This window comes from Lethenteron reissneri, chromosome 38 (assembly GCF_015708825.2).
Source record: "Lethenteron reissneri isolate LAM-NWPU_2019-01 chromosome 38, ASM1570882v1, whole genome shotgun sequence".
Lineage (NCBI taxonomy): Eukaryota > Metazoa > Chordata > Hyperoartia > Petromyzontiformes > Petromyzontidae > Lethenteron > Lethenteron reissneri.
The window spans coordinates 5,842,328-5,858,204 of NC_083816.1; positions in this window are offsets into that span (position 1 = coordinate 5,842,328).

Sequence of the window (15,877 nt, forward strand, 5' to 3'; positions counted from 1 at the left end):
ACGCATCGCCGCCCCTGCGCCCGGCGGCTTTTAAATTGACCGGCGGCCGAGGTGCCGAGATTAATAACGAAGACGGAGCGAGACGGAGCGAGCGTGGAGAAGTTTCCGTCGGCGGGCGTCTTCGAGCAATCTTGCTTCATTACGTGAGATGGATGGCCTTGGCTGCCGGTTTGCCTGTGTCATCGTGACTCTCTCCTCAATGTCCTCGCGTCACGGTGACTTGCAGGGCACTCAACTGGCTCATTCGTTGCTGCTGTGGCTCCAAGCCAACGTTGCCACCGCCACCACCACTGACGGTCGCCACGTCCACTACCACCACCGCCACCACCGTCACCATCACCACCACGGCCATCTCAACCGCCGCTACCAACACAAAGGCAAAGATCCCCCGTAGAGCGTTACTATAACGTTAGGGGCAAGTGCTGTTAGCGAGCACCTATAAAGGACGTCAAGGCACACCAGAGGGCGTGGGTGGCCAACACCATCCCCGACCGCCTTTGTTTCCCCAGTGCTGATGTTTACACACCACACCAAGTACTCCTTTAAGGCTGAGTCGACCTAGGGGAGGCCCGGGACCAGTTCAAATATTCGCCACCGTTATTGGTCGTAGCGAGAATCGAACTTGGGTCACCGGTTTCACAGTGCAGCGCACTAACCACTGTGCCACAGCTCCCCACTACCAACACCATCATCATCTTTAACACCACCACCACTGTCACCATCACGGCTGCCTCTGCCTCCTCCACCACCAACCAAGATTCCTCGTATGGCCTTTAACAGACTGTTGGGGCAAGTGCTGTTAGCGAACAGCACCTATGAAGGCCAGCACGGCACACGAAGGGGTTTGTGGCCAGCACCACGCCTGGCCTCCTTGGCCTCCCAGTGGTGATGTTTACACATGACGTCAGGTGCTCATTTGAGGCTGAGTGGACCTAGGCGAGGCCCAGGACTATTTCATGATAATCGTCACTTGTGCTGGCCGTGAGCGGGAATCGAACTCGGGTGGCTGGGTTAAGTATCGCAGTGCGCTAAGCGCTGCACCACCGCTCCACCACCACCACTGAGTTGCCTGGATGCGCTCGGGCTGCAGATGCGATTACACCGAGATCCCAATCGCGTGACACTCAGGTTGGATGGCGCGGCACAATTACCGCTCGCACTCACTTCATTTGCAGTTATGGAAATTGGGTTTGTTACATAAACACAGATGCTTGCTCTCATTACGAAGACCCAACAAAAAAAATCTAATTACTTTCTTGGGGAGGCTGAAGAATGAAAGCGAGAGAGTGTGTGTGCGTGCGTTGTGCATGTGTGTGTGTTAGTTGGTGCGTGTAAGCGTGTGTATGGGGAGAAAAAGGCGGTCGGGCGTGGTGCTGGCAAGTCTCCTCCTCGTGAGTCTTGACGGCCTTCATAGGTCCTTGCTAAATGCCCTTGCCCCAGAATTTTGCCAAGGCAATGTAAAGGATAATACAGGTTGTTTTGGTTAGATCGCATACATTCAAATGTGTCGTTAAACGCGCCACCACCCGACAAAGTCGATTAGTAAGGTTAGTCACGTAAACAGAACGTGCCAATTGGTTACTAGTACAGCACACCGATGTGTTGGAGAGCAAATTACACAGAGCACCACGTGAAGGGCTCACAAGTGAAGTCATCACATCTATCCCTCTATTAAGGGAATTAAACAGGAGGATTTCTCCACCGATCCGGCTGTCGCCTGATGATACCGGTTATCATTAATGGTGAAACGTCGTACTCAGATTGCAAATGTTGTGGATCTGCTCTCCAACACACCGGTGTGCTGTACTAGTAACGAATTGTCATGTCCTGTTTATGTGACAATTCCTACTAATTTACTGTGTTGGGTGGTGGCCGGTTTAACGATATATTTATATTTACGTGATATAACCCAACAAATCTGTATTATGGATGATATTGGTCGCGAACGCCTACGTGTTAAACTCAATATACAGGATCTCTGTCTTTGTTGGGAGCAGTAATGTGGTGGTTCACGCACTGCGCCATGAAGCCAGCTACCCAAGCTTGATTCCCGCTCATGCCCAACACCGGTGACGATTATCTAAACCATTGCTGGGCCTCCCCTAGGTAAACTCAGACACAAATAAGTAAGTGGTGTGATCTGTAAATATCGTAAACCCAGGAGCTTGTGTGCCGTGCCGGCCTTCATAGATGTTAGCGAATAGCACTGGCCCGAACAATATGTACAGCTACACGAGGGATCTTTGTATTTGTTTGTTCCTGTTGATGTGATGTGTGTGTACAGGACGGTATGTGGTGCTCTGTGTGAGCAGCACTTGGCTATGCACAACAACCTTAATTAGCAGCTGAACATGGTCAGGGCCACCTTTAGGTCAACTCCGCCTAAAATGAAATGCACACTTGGCACAGTGGCATGCAAACAGCCGAATGCCAATTGCTGAGCAGACAAAAGGAGATTGAAATGGTTCTGGACCCTTTTCCCACCGTATACTTAGTTGATCATAATAGGCACTCACTAACAGTGCTCACCCTAATAGTGTACGCAGAGTAAACGGGGTCTTTGTACAATTATGCCTGCGAATGAGTTTGTATGCATCTATGTAATTTCATGAGTGTGTGGTTTTGTGTGTGTGTGTGTGTGGCTGATTGTGCAAGTTAGGGTCTGTGCACGTAAGTGTTGCTTCGTGTGTGATTGTATATGTGTGTTGGTCGGTGGGGAGTGGTAGTGGAGCGGTTAGCGCTAATCTGCGCTACGAACCCGGCGACCCGTGTTCGATAACCGCTCACGGCCAACACCAGTGACGATTATCTGAACTGGTCATGGGTCTCCCCTAGGTCGACTGAGCCTCAAATGAGTACCTGGTGCGATGTGTCAACATCGCCACTCGGGAGACAAAGCCAGGCGTGGTGTTGGCCACCCACCCCCTCGTGCGCCGTGCCGGCCTTCATAGGTGCTCGCTAACAGCACTTGCCCCAACAGTATGTTAAGGCTATACGGGGGATATTTTTAATTGTCTTGTTGGTCGATGCCAACAGTAGGGGGCACAGGTGGTGCATCGGCCGGTCATCTCACTCATTCGACCCATGGCACCACCTGGGTCTGTCCCGTGACCTCCTGCCAGCGGGCGTTCGACACTTCACGGGGCCTTAACGTGCACATAGCCTGGCACAAGCGCCGTGGTGACGTCACCGCCACTTCGTGACGAATGGCGGTTGTTGTTGTTCGTCGATTGTGGGGAGCAGCAGTGTAGCGGCAAGCGCACTGCAATGCAGTCCCGGCAACCCGAGTTCAATTCGCGCTCACGACCAATGACAGTGGTGAACATTTGACCTGGTCCTGGGCCTCCCATAGGTTGAGTCCACCTCAAATGATTGCCTGGTGTGGTGTGTGAACATCAACATTGGGGAGACAAAGGCGGCCGGGCGTGGTGTTGGGCACCGACCCCCTCGTGTGCCGTGCCAGCCTTCAAAGGCGTTCGCTACCAGCACTTGCCCCAACAGTCTTAAAAGATATACAGGGGATCTTTATCTTGTGTCTTGTTTGTAAGCGTATGTTGACATGTGCGTATGTGTGTTGGTGTGTATTTGTTTTGATGTATGATTTTGCGTGTGCACGATTGAGTGTGTATTCATCTGTGTGTGCGATGGAGCAGTGGTTTGTACCCCCGAGTTCGATTCCGGGCGAGGGCTAACATCGGTGCAATTAGTTTCAGAACATGTTCTTGTCCTCCTCTAGGTTGACTCAGAATTAAATCGTGTGGTGTGTGTAAACCACATTCAAATACTGCACGAGGTGCGGGCGATGAATTGATGAGGGCGTGACGTTGTGCTTTAGTAATCTTTGTGCTTTTGTTGTTGCATAATTTCACGTAAATCCGTTGCTTCAACACAGTGCGACGTCGTCGTCGCTGAACATCATTGATTCAATAATTGTAATAATTTAGACTTCATAATGCGCACATGTTTCATTCGCTCTCAGACATACAGACACAGAGAGAGAGAGCAAGAATGATTCAGAGACGCGGTAAAGCTACAGATAAACGTGGAAGATGGCCAGAGTCGGTGGCACCAACAACAATTGCCCAAGTTCTGCGGTCCTGTATTGATAATAAGCAGCTGTTTTGTTTGTTTTTCCCCCAGGAACCCCCCCCCCCAACCCAAGAATCCACACAGCTGCCCCACGGCAATCTCTCTCTTTTAAAAAACGACGGCCGCGACAACTTCTTCTTACCACCCACGTGGCCTTCCCTCGAGCCTTCCTCCCCGCGTTGTATGGCTTTTTATTCCTACGTGATCGTAACGCACGCTGAGCCTCATGTAGGGAGGAAAGCCATGCAACGATGGGCGGATTTGCAGCAGCAGCAGCAGCAGCTGCGGCGACAATGACGGCAGAAGCGACGGTGCCTGGAACGTCAGCGGATTTTTAAAGGACGAGAGAGAAAAAAAACGAGATGGAACAACCTCCTCCCCGCCGCTCACTCCAGCTGCCTCCATCGCCTCCCGCCCACTCCTCTCTGCCGATCTCCTGTCCACAATCAGGCTTCCTATTCAAGCCAGCAGCGGGCCGCTCAATTAATGCGAATCCAAATCTGTTCCTCCTGCTGCTCGCCTATAATGTGCAACCCTGAAAGGCACTTTGCCCTCAGTTTTGTTAATTTGAAAATGAGATTAACGGATTTTTAAAGCATATATATATATGTACAACCAGTCACAGGTGTAATGCTGTAATATATGACTGGCATTAGTAAGTCATATCTGCCAGAATTGACTCTTTCATCGTTGCAAATTGAAAGTCGTTGTTGCTGAACAACCGGCACAAAGGTCCAAAACACCGAGTGGCCAGCAACAAGCGGCACTCTCGTTGGTGTTCACGACAAGAGAGTTCATATCTCTCGTGGAGCACTGCTTTGCGGAACACCAAACAATGGCTGCATGGGGTGTGTGTGGCCGACACCACGCCGGACCGCTTTTTGTCTCCCTCGTGCCAATGCTTACACACATGCACCCGGTGCCCATTTGAGGCCGAGTCGACCTAGGGGAGGCCCAGGAATAGTTCAGATAATCATCACTTATGTTGGTCTTGAGCGGGAACTGAACTCGGGTTTGCAGTGCATTAACCAATACACTACCACCCCTCCAAAGGCAAAAAAAATTCCCCTGCTTAGCCTGAACAGTGGGGTAAGTGCTGTTAGAGGGCACCTATGAAGGCCAACCCCGTACACGAGGGGGGTGGGTGGCCAGCATCATGCCCGACCGACCGCCTTTGTCTCTCGAGTGGCGACACAGGCGACGGCCCAAGACTGGTGCAGATATTTGTCACCGATGTGGGTCATGAGCAGGAATCAACGCAGGTCGCAGGATTGGTAATGCAGCGCACTAACCGCTACCACTCCCCACACACAAAGACAAAGCCTGTAACAGACTGTTGGGGCAAGTGCTGTTAACGAGCACATACGAAGGCTGGCACGGCACACGAGAGGGTGGGTGGTCAGCACCACGCCCGACCACCTCTTGTCTCCCCAATAGCAATGTTTACACATCATAACCAGGTACTCATTCGAGGCCGAGTCGACCTAGGGGAGGGCCCAGGACCGCTTCAAATAATTCGTCACTGGTGTTGGCCGTGAGCGGGAATCTAACTCGGGTCGCCACGTTCACAGCGCAGCGCGCTAACCGCTGCGGCTACCACTCCCCGCACACGGACACACGCACACACGGACACACGCACACACGGACACACGCACACACGTGGCTTGGCGTTCCAGACAGCGTGCGAGGTCAACCAAGTCGTACGTTGCCTCGCAGGATGAAGAGTCCCTCCGCCCTCCTTCCAACCACCTCTTTTTAGTGAGAGAGGGGGCGAGAAAGAAAACGAGGGGAGAGGAGTGAGAGAGGCAGAGAAAGAAGGTTACAATGCGCGAGAGTTACTGGAATGCTGCTGGGCTGTTCTGCGTGAGACGTAACGAGCGCGGCAGCCAAGGGGCTTTTCAGAGATGCATCACCGCGCCTCGTGACCACACTGCTAATTGGGCTTGTGTCTTTATAAACCAGTGGCCGAGATGGCCAATTGTCCCACAAAGGCAGAAAAGCATGCGTTTTTTTTTTACCGAGACATTCACGACATCCCGCCCACCCATCTACTAAGCGCTTTTGAATGCCGTTGCTTGGCTTTTTGCAGTTTTCATGATCAACATCAGCCACGAACAATCCGCTGCCGAATGAAGGCCTGCCCAAGCCGTCGCCACCCCTCTTACGCTGTTCTGTGATGTGACGGTCCATCCAGCGCCTGCATGCGAGCTCATTACATCACTCCGTCTCCTCGGTGGAATTAAACTCGGGTGCATTCCTTGGTCGCCACAGTCACCACGCTTGTCCATCTGCCACCCTTAAAAAAATATTGAAAAATAAAAAATAATGCGTGCTTTTTTTTCGAGTTCTGGCGAACGAGACTGACGTGGGAGTGTGGTGTGATGTGGGGTGGTCTGGGTGGTGTTGAACTTCTTTTGCACCGTACGTAGCCAACGATGCTAATCGGAGGGGCGGGTAGAGGTGTAGCTTTGCATCGAATCATCATTTAACATCTATTCTTAAGCTCGTGATACGCGGGTGGCTTTAACAGCTTACCTTCCCCCTCTCTTACCTATACAGCCTCTTGTTACAGCAGCTCTTTTGCCCACTTCAGCAATTGTTTCTTGCTGTGGTTGTCCCACCTGATGCGCCCGAAACGTCGTGATTTATTTAATTTATACCTACGTGACTTTACCGAAAGAACCAAAGAGTATGGATCCCTGCAGTCACGAAAACTTCAAATCTAGTTTAACAGCTTGTGTAAGATTTCGACACTACTCGGTTTGTCTCCGTCCGTATGTCATGGGCTCACCCCTGACCTCCTGCAGCTGCTAGTGGCCACTACAACGTTGAAAAGAGAATCGATTCTCGCATCTAAACATGACCCTGAATCGCGACAATTCACCAAATCTCTTGTGTGGGGGGGGGGGGGGGGGCGTTGTGGGGTTAGTGGTGGGATGGTGGGGGTGGCTTTGTGGCGAGGGTGTAGTGGGGTGAATCGTTACATCTTTGGTCCTGGGGGGATGGGGTTGGGTGCCCACGAGTTTGGGGGGGGGTAAGCTTGGATGGTGGAGGGTGGATTGAAGAATAGTTCTCCCAAGGTCATTTTGGGCCACTGCCTGAGGGAGGGGGCTGTGGGTGGCAGGACACAGTGCATAAACACATTATTTAATGTTTTACAGGCTCGGTGTCAAACATTGATGAGAAGATGACATACCAGAGCGTTGTGCTGCAGTGCCAATCATCGCCCTTTCCACGGTGTTTTTTTCTCTTGTAGGCCAGGTTATAAAAACAAACAGCACTCGACCGTTCAATTTAAATTCTTGATGAACTGCGACGCTGGACAACAAGCAAGGCAATCCGCCTCCTTCCCATATCCGTCACTCCACTTAAAAATAAAATAATAAAAATTATATGCATCACATCGGCCATCACTGCTTTCTTTGAGTGACATTTTTGTTTTGTCAACAGCAATGTATGTATGCTGAACTTCTTTCGCGCCGTACATAGCCAACCGTGATAATCGGAGGTGCGGGGGAAGGACAACTAAACATGAAAAAGCAATTCTAATGACATTAGTTTTCAATCTAGATTTAAAAGTGCATAGCTCCAGTGGCTCCCTAAAATCGGAATGTTTGGCGTTCCAGACGGCCGCAGTAAGCGCATCTGAAAGCGTGCAATGCAGTGACCGCCTTTGTTCCATGGCTAGCCAAAAGTCGCTGCGAGGATGACCGAAGTGTATGCTCCTTGACGAGATCAGTAAGGTATTGTGCTTCATTTGCGGCAAGAATGGTTTCATCCAAGCAAAACTCTGGACCAGTTTTGGAATTCAGTTTCATCCAGCAGTTCGACTTGCTTCAACCAATGCTGGTGAAATGCCAGATGTTCATAGGCTGCCAGATATTTATGCGATGGAGAAGATAATTGCATTGTCCCTTGGAGAGCAAAAAGAACCAATGGAATAGCCCTGCGAGATGGATGAAAACGTCATAACAAACGGACACTAAGTACGGCGTGGTGATCCATTGATACATAACACAAATGAATCGGTAATTCGTCATTGTGGAGATTAATATTATAAATAACGCATTCATTTTTTTTACACAACCCATCGACCATACGGCTTTCTGGGAGCGTGTCTTATCAGCATCACTGGTTAATTTCCGCGTCTCATTTGTACATGACTCGTTTCTAATGACCCCGCTTACTTCTCAACAGGTGAGTCAATTTTGTGAAAGTAATGGCTCCATATCTTGCAAGGCGGCTGGGCGGTGCAGTAGTAACGCCTGTGCCTCACAGCAAGAAGAGGCTGGGTTCAATTCCTGACTCAAGCGCCTTTGTGTGTGGAGTGTGAGTGTTCTACCTCTGATAATTGTTTTTTACCCTTTTATCTGGCAACAAAACTGACACTTTTTTTACAAGGAGTCATGTTTGCATTGACCACAATACCTGCGGTCGGAATGCAAAAAAAACACTCTCATAATGTATGCACTGTCCTTGAAATTGATTGGTCCACACCCGAGACAGCTTTTCTTAGAACCTAGTCTTTTGGCGTCATCTGGTCCAACACCATGTGAGACTAGGCACTAATAAAAGCTGTCTCGGGTGTGGACCAATCAATTTCAAGGACAGTGTATACATTATCAGAGTTGTGTTTTTTGTTTGCATTCCGACCGCAGGTATTGTGGTCAATGCAAACATGACTCCTTGTAAAAAAAAAGGTGTCAGTTTTGTTTCCAGATTAAAGGGTAAAATACCAATTATCATATTTTGCTACTGGCAAAGGAGGTTCCAATGGTGTTTTACCCCTGTTATGCATGGGTTTCTTCCGAGTTCTCCGCCTTCCTCCCATAGCTAAATAAAACACACACAGTAACTGGTATTATTGGCCAAAACATTTAAGAGCTGAATAGTTGCCTGCAAATTACTCAAGTGATTACACATGATAACATAACCGACTGTGAAAAACTTGGACCCTCCTGTACTACATTGTCTTGAGACTGAGTAATATATAAATGAATGAATAAAAATAATATATTTATACTATTCTTGGTTCTTTCGGTAAAGTCACGTAGAAGGGAAATAAAAAAATAATAATAAAATATCAAACAATAAAAATTCTAACAATTATTGTTTGATATTTGTATTATATTATTATTTGCCTTCTACGTGACTTTACCAATAGAACCAAGAATATGAATCCCTGCAGTCACGAAAGCTTTAAATCAAAACATATTTATACTTTTTAAAGTCGAGAGTTTAAATAGATTTAATGTGTACTCAGATTGGTGGGAAATACAATGTCTTCATAATTTTTTCCGGAGTGCTACTTTAGTGGGGGTATCTATAAATGTCTACCAGCGACCCAACATGCAAGGTAAAGGCGCATCCCTGCAAGCTCTTGGCCACGTGACTACTTGTGGAAGGGCCTTCGGTAAAGGGAGCTCCAGAACGTGCGTATATCAGGGCTGCGTGTCCACGTTCACCAAACGTTTTGGAAGCGGTGGGAGAATCGAACCGGCCAATCCCTTGGATCGCAAGGCCACCTGCCGTTAACCAATAACAACAATGGCAGCGTTCATCTTCTTGGTTCTTTCGGTAAATTCACGTAGAAGGGAAGTAATAAAATAATACAAATAAAACATAATAAAATAATATAATAAAATATGTTTTATTTGTATTATTTTATTACTTCCCTTCTACGTGACTTTACCGAAAGAACCAAGAAGATGAATCCCTGCAGTCACGAAAGCTTTAAATCGAAATTTAATGGCAGCATTGTTTCTTTAGACGCAATATCATTATTTTGTTTTCTCCTAGGGGACCCCCCCCCCCGGGACCCCCCCCCCCCCTCATGGATACTTGTCCTTGTGCGTCTCAAGGTGGGACAACAGCGTGGGCCTCCAAGTGGTGGGGGGGGGGGATGGGCATTAAGCGCTCCCGGACGAAGGCACACGCTTGGCTACACATCCTTGCTGGTCGGTCTCCTTCGCCGTGTGCGTCCTTAATCTCCTCTTTCACGGCCACCGTCAGAGCCCCCCCCCTCCCCAAATCAGACAGCCCCTGGTCGCAGCCAAGCAGCTTTTGACAATGCTCCCCTCGCTAGGGGCAAGCCTTGGAATCTTCTCGTTTAATTAAAAGAGAGAGCCGCCCGCTTCCACCCCCCCCTCTCTCTTTTTTTCATTTGCCCGCTACTTCCACCCCCCTCCCCACACACAATTCTTGCCACTAAACCTTTTTATTTTCTGACCAACAGGCAGCCCGGAGCGGATTAAGCGCCCGGGTTTCAGTGTTTGTTGTCGGGGCGACGCGGATTTAAGCGTACAACACGTGGCTGCAGGAATGAGCGGATATTTTTTTTAAAGGGAGACTATATCCGCGTCGCATTTGTCTCATTCTTTTACACCTGATAACGATTGCTTGTGTTGCGATCGAAACGTCGTGATATTGTTATTAGTTTTATACTGGTAGGAACCTCCTGGTTACACTAGCCACAGGGGATTATTGTGTCCGTCCGTCCGTCGTGCATCCAAAAATGGTAGGGGTGGGGCTGGGTGGAGAGGGGAGGGTGGGGAAGGACTGGGTGGGGGGGGGGGCTGAGTGGGGGGTGGGGAGGGTGGGGCTGGGTGGGGTGGGGAGGGGCTGGTCACCCCGTGGTGCCCTTATAAAACTCAACGTTTAACCTACTCATGCCGGCTTGTGCCAGCCCTTACAGTCGGCCATATTTGCGGAATACACCACGCCGTCGTTGACCCTGGCCATTGACCGAGCAACCCAACATTCCTACCAGCTCCCTCCGTAGGAATGTCTTTATTTTTTCTATCTACGTGACTTTACCGAAAGACCCAGAAGAAGAAAAATATGAGACTATATCCTATTGTCCGGATTATAAGACGCACTTTCTCCCTTGTATTTTTCAAAGTAGAAAATGGTGGCGCGTAATTATAATCTGTTAGGTGTGTGTGTGATGAGACTTGTATAACTGGTATTGAGACACCGAGCACACGTTTGGTACGCGACTTACTTTCCGGAACGAATATACCGTAGTACGAACTACGCTGCACGGCGACCCGAGTTCGATTCCCGACCATGGATGATGTCAGTCAGTGGTATGCGATAATCTGAATCAATCCTGGACCTCCACACCTCCAACCTGCACCAACCATCGTGGTGAAGTCGGGTCAGGCAGCCGCCATGGCCAACACAGCGTGAGGAAGCCTTCATCTATCAATAATTTGACATATAATTACACTGTATACAATGTATTATTCCCTGTGTACCATCCAGTGAGTGGATGCTGTGGTTAGAGAGTTCTGCTTACGATTAAACAGCTGCAAGAGATCCTTGGTCAACTGAGCCCATCATCATAATTCATCCAATATCGATAAAATTGGTACCACGTTGTGAGCAGTCGACCGTGGTTGTCCAATGCAGACGCTTATCACTGCCATACCAGTTGTCGCCACTGGCTCAGAGATGTGCATGGGTGGTTACGTGTTGATGCTAACATTTTCTAACACACTCAATGTGTAATGAAAGTTAAATTCTGCTCTGTCAGCTTCGCCTCGATAACGTTTCACTGAAATCGTACACATTACCAGAGCCACTTGTGTAATTACATGATGGTTGTAAGCAGAAGCACTGATGCCCATGGAGTGGCGGATATAATAGCGCCCCAACTGTTGCCCAATCTCTAACACTAACCATCAGCCTAATCACTCTCAACACCAATTTCAGCCTTAGCACAACCTTCAACACTCACTCCGTCTAAAGACAAGCAAATACCCAAACCTTAAATCCAAAACCTAACTCCTAACCATAACCCAGTCCTATACCCCTACCCTAGCCCAACCCTAAACCCAAAACCTCGTCCTAACTCAAATCCCAGGACTAACCATAATCGCAGCTCTAACCATAATGCCTAACCAAAAAACCCTAACCCAATTCTTATCCTAACCCTAAATTCCATCCTAAACTTCTAAGTCTAAACCAGTCCGAACCCCATCCTACCCTCCTAACCCCAACATTACCCTAACCATATGCCTCCCTACTCCTAAACCTAGCCCGAACCCCAGTCCTACCCTGACCATAGTTAAAACACTAACCACTAACCCCATACTCCAATCCTATCACGAGCCCCTATTCATAGGCTCAACCGCAGCTCCATATCTATCTGCATTCTCGGTCCTTAACCCGAAGCCCAAACCACAGCCCAGACACTTACTACAATAGCGCCCCCAGGCGTTGCTGATAATATCCCTGCGTAAAGAACATTGCCCTCATTCCTCAATGTTACAGTCGTGGGTGTCAGGACAGGTCCCGGTCAGTAATGCAGAATTATAATTGGACAGCGGTGTGAGTATGGTCACTTAAATTAAACAAACGCACACTTATTGAAGCATTGTATTGAAAGCGTGTTAGCCCTCTTAACTGCCATTGTAGTCAACGTGTAATGTCAATTGCATCACCCTGCTGGCGTTGGTGACACATTACGAAGACATTTGAGAAAGTCCCCAGTGTTCGCCAAGGTCATTGGGTGTGTGAGATCATAATACAGAATAACTCATTGCAGCATTGGTAAGTTCGTGTACTCTTTGCATGAATTAGGTGACACTCTCAGATGCATACAATTTCGCGAGGTGGTATATCTGGAATACCCAGTTCCATTGAATCTCTTCAAATCGACGTTTGTGAACTAAGCACGAATCATGGCCACTTCTGTTGACGTTGAGGGACGATCAATGAAGTTTGTGATTCCTTAATGCGCGACCCGCTCTTTCAAAATTATAATTATATAGCCGTGATCAATCCACTGCTGGATGAAGGCCTCAAGTCGTCACCTCTCACAGTTCTACAATGCAAGAATAGGCATAGTAGAGTGCCGACAAATTCATCGCCGTTCCATCACCATACTTGACCTTGGCCAACCATCTCTTCTAGCCACACGTTCTGCCCATGCCCACTTTTCCTTAACAGTTTTAATGCTCTAATTATAACCTACATATGTTTTCTGATCCAAGTGTTCCACTTACAGGATCTCAATGTAGTTCCAAGCATGCATGCATGAGCAAGCTGCAGCGTGCACACAATTCTTTGGCACGTGTCGTGACGGGTACTGCAAGATCTGACCATGTCCGTCCGGTGCTCGCTGAGCTGCATTGGCTCTCGGTTGATGAACGCACACATTAAAAGGCGCACTCATTACACACAAAGTTCTTGCCACAAATGAACCACAATACCTTGCTGATTTCGTCAAGCAGCATAAACCATCATCGCAGCGGATTGTGGCTGACCATCGAACAAAGAAAGACAGTGGTCACCGCATCACGTGCTTTCAGATGCGCTTCTGCGGCCGTCTGGAACGCTCTTCCTTCCGATATTAGGAAGCAACTGGAGCTATGGAACTTTCAAATTTTGATTGAAAACTCATTTCTTATAACTTCATTTTGTGTTTCGTTTGTTGTCATTTCCCCGCACCTCCGATTAGCACGGTTGTCTACGTACGGTGAGAAAGAAGTTCAACGTAACATACATTCCAAGTGCACTTTCCAGCTTCAGTTCATTTTAATGGCCATTATTCTGAGCCACATGGCAGGACCATACTAAATGTAGAAATAACCTGCCCTCCAGTGGTCAAAACACCTAAATACAGCATACAACAAGAACAACATTCGTCAATAACCATGCTCACTTTAAAAGAAAAATAATATTGTAATAGGCGACGTTTCAGGTAACAGCCCTGTGCTATGAAGAAGGGCCATTTCTCGAAACGTCGCCCATTATACCTTGTTACTCTTAATGCAGTGTTAAGAACAAATGTGTTCAGTTTTGTTGTTTACTGGAAATGTTGCCAACGTTTCAACCATGCCGTTGAAACACATCTGTCTTATTTATAATTAAGTGATTAAACCTTCATGGACACCTTAATATATTGTAAGATAACGTGCTCTCTTCTGTTTGCGAGTTGTGAAAAGTCATAAAACATGTAAAAAACAATTACCGTACTCAAGCAATTAAACGTTAATTTGGAGGTAAACAGTTTCTATTTATATTCTTTGGGTCTTTCGGCAAAGTCACGTAGATAGGTTCAAAATTAATTTTAAAAAACCAGGACGTTTAGATCACAACAAGCGATCGTCTTCAGGTGGAATTCCTGCAGTCACAAAAGCTTTAAGTCAAGATTTAATAGTTATCCTAATAATAATTATACTAATAGTACAGTACCAATTACCAATTACGCCCCATGTTTCTCTCTCTCTATTAGAAAGAGTCTGCAATTAATGAGAACGTTTGAACGATTGCCATTTAAACCGAATCTTCTCGTTGGAGTAAATGTGTGAAATCTTAAACTAAGGATTTTGGACTAAACAGTGGCCACAAGTGGTCGAAGAGGAAACAATTTTTTTTTATACAATCCTGTATACAATTGATATACTGTGCTAGCTTGGCCAATGCTTCCATCCAGAATCAGAATATGTATTTCGGCCCGAGGAATCCGATGGGCCACGAAGCTGTTTTTTTTCCACAGGTGTCCAGTCGATCCAGCAGTCGAGGGAGCAAGCCCGAGCAAGATGGAGCCATGGGATAGAATGAGCGCGTGTGTGCAGGAGATTTGATGGATACTCTTTGGTTTTTTCGGTAAAGTCACATAGGTAAAATTTTTTAATACATTAAATCTATTTTACTTTTTTACCTACGTGACTTTACCGAAAAGACCAAAGAGTATGAATCCTTGCAATCACAAAAAATTCAAATCTAGAATTAGATTTGATGGATGCCTTGTATAAAGGTGTTAGTTTTTTATACCAGTTGAAAGGGTAAAAACCTATCACTAGATTTTTACGGAGTGTGGTGGCACCGTGGACACCTTGACGGTTAGGGAAAGCGTGCGGGAGACCTTAATCATCAAGCAGTGGATAGACCACGGCCGATATTACATTACGCACAAGCAGTAAAGAACGGATAATTTTCAGTAAATCTTGTTCGATTTTGACACTTGATAGCGCATGGAATTTGGGGTGCTGCCAGTGTTGAAATGGTTAGCAACAGATGGGACTTAGAGGCCGTCCATAAATGACGTCAAGCGATTTTGGACGATTTTTTACCCCCCCACCCCCCATCGTCACACGGCGTCACAAAAAGTCAGACCCCCCTCAAATATGACGTCACAAAGCTCTGCCCCCCCCCCCCCCAAAATAAAACATGCTTCAAATCGCTTTAAACTATTGTCATTGTAGTGCATATTTAATGTGGGGCTGCACTCTGATGCTGTAGGAAATATTAATTAAAAAGTCTATTTAATTAAGTAGAATGTGTTGTCTATATTTATTTAAAGTTGTGCATTTTGATGTGGCATCACATTTCTCAAACCCCCCCCCCCCTCGTCACACATCGTCACAAATGTCTGACCCCCCTCCCCAGGTGCGTGACGTCATTTATGGACGGCCCCTTACGCAAACACAATCTCCCGGTGTGCCAGTTTAAACAGTGGGGTAGAATGTGGGTATACGCCCATCGCCCTTCCACGACTGCGTGGAAGAGAAACAAAACAGCAATGAGCAAATGCCCTCTCTAGAAGGTGGGTCTCTTGAGCTCTATCGAGTGGAGGGCCCAACCGCCAGCAGGGGCAGTGAGCATGCACTTGCACGGCTGCACCATTGCCTTTTTTGTTACCAATGGCCCTTAGATGGTCTTGGTTCTTTCGGTAAAGTCACGTAGATAGAAAATATAAATAAAATTAAAAATAATTTCATAAAATAATTGAAATTCTTTTTGCTTTAAGTATTTTAAATGTATTATTTTTATTTTA